This window comes from Tasmannia lanceolata, unplaced genomic scaffold, assembly GCF_043159265.1.
Source record: "Tasmannia lanceolata isolate RefF3 unplaced genomic scaffold, GAP_Taslan_0.1 ptg000002l, whole genome shotgun sequence".
Taxonomy (NCBI): Eukaryota; Viridiplantae; Streptophyta; class Magnoliopsida; order Canellales; family Winteraceae; genus Tasmannia; species Tasmannia lanceolata.
In genome coordinates, this window is record NW_027518679.1 from 32,134,754 (window position 1) to 32,136,542 (window position 1,789).

Consider the following 1,789-nt stretch of genomic DNA (forward strand, 5'->3'; position numbering starts at 1 on the left):
ACTTTATTAAAAGTATTATGGCCCGCACCATAGGATGATCCAAACCATCCATTAGATGGGCGACAGCCTAAATAGGTTGTGGCCCAAAAATCATTTTCATAGGTTGATCCTAACCCTCCGATCTATAGAGGGTTAGGATCAAACCTCTAACACACAGATTGGAGGGTTAGGATCAACATATGGAAATGATTTTTAGGGCACAACCTATTTAGGCTTTCACCCATCTAATGGACGGTTTGGATCATCCTATGATGCGGGCCATACCATACTTTTAATAAAACGAGGAGTGAGATCATCAAAATATAGTAGTGCTGATAACATTTCCCTTGTTTTAACGGTGATAAAAAATCTCATACATGGACTTTTCCAAAGCTGCATTTCTTCATCAAATAGTAATGCAAAGAAAGCAAGAGACACCCCTATAAATATGGTAAGGTCAGGCCTCCTCTTTACCTATCTGAATCGATAAAAGCCAGATCTTACATGATGAAATACTCTGTCTTTCTCTCTTCTCTTCTCGTCCTACTTGTGGTTGTTTTGCTGCTAACAGAATCAATGGCTTTCACGGGTAAGAAATCTAATATATTTATCACCGAGCTTGCTACGAATTAACATTTTTGCAGTACAGGTGAATGCTTATGTAAGACATGAATTCATTGCCATACAATGAGGGGCACCCATTATGGCATAGTGGACCCATATTTGATTGATATGAATCGTCCATTTGATATCCTCCCTTTGGATTTCTGGCGGAAAATTCAAGCCAATCATGCAATCCGGACATCTAATACAGTATTTTTTTTATCAGTTGAAGGCAAGAATTGCTTGTGTAGTTTTTATTTATTTTATTTTATTTTGGCCCATAGGAGATCCAAAGAAAGGTCTATCAAGTGGATGGTTCAGATCAATCAAAGGTGGAACCCTCCTTGTGTGGGGTTCATGCTGTTGCGGGCTTGATCCTTAAGTATGAGTTAGTGTTCTTTCTAAGAAAAGAGTGTTCTTGTCTTGTGGTTGCCTTCTCCATGATGCAGCCCAGTGTGGTGAATCACGTACATTCTTGTCTTGTGGTTGCTTTGTGCTTATTTTTCCTTTTACTCCCTTTGTGGTTGTGATTGTTTGGTATATATATTTTTTCCATCTTATTTATGCAAGATCTTGAATTCTTCTGTGTTTACCCATGATGGATTGAGTGAATTTTGGCCGCAACACATGCCCGAAGTGTTCCTCTGCAACCCAAATGTTTTATACAAACCACGTCCTTTTTAACTTCCCATTAAAAGAACAAATGAACTGATGAAAATGCTACTTCTTAGAAAACAGACTATTCCCTTTCCCAAGTTGATAACTGAATCAAAGATCCGATTTTCATTAGCTTTTGCAATTCTTTACCCTAAGGCCCTGTTCGTTTTAAATTTTGATAATTGATTTTGAGTCCAAAACTGATTATTGGACTCAAAACTAAACACAATTATGAGTCCAAATAGTCAGTTTTGGACTCGAAATCAACTCTCAAAAGCCAAAACATACATGGCCTAAGAGGATTATTAGATTTCTAGAGATATTTATATCTGTATTTGCTGCACATGTAGGATCGCCAAAGCAACAATTACATTCACGGCGAATTTGGCGTTCATTAAGGGACGGCGAACCACCTCCTCCATCACCAAGCCATGCGCCCGCGACACCAGTGAACAAGTACCCAAAGATTCAAGAATAGTACCTACAGCTGGTCATGTCTGTATTAGTTGCTTAAGAAGGAGCATTGAAATAAGTAATCTGTTCGTGTTAA

General features: G+C 38.4%; 1 long non-coding RNA gene across 1 annotated transcript; it reads left to right on the forward strand.

Moving 5' to 3' along the window:
- The first annotated feature begins 396 nt into the window (after positions 1-396).
- On the forward strand, positions 397-1,789 carry LOC143884152 (uncharacterized). The gene is made up of 2 exons (XR_013252759.1): positions 397-568; positions 1,590-1,789. It is a non-coding gene; the product is annotated as an uncharacterized LOC143884152 (long non-coding RNA).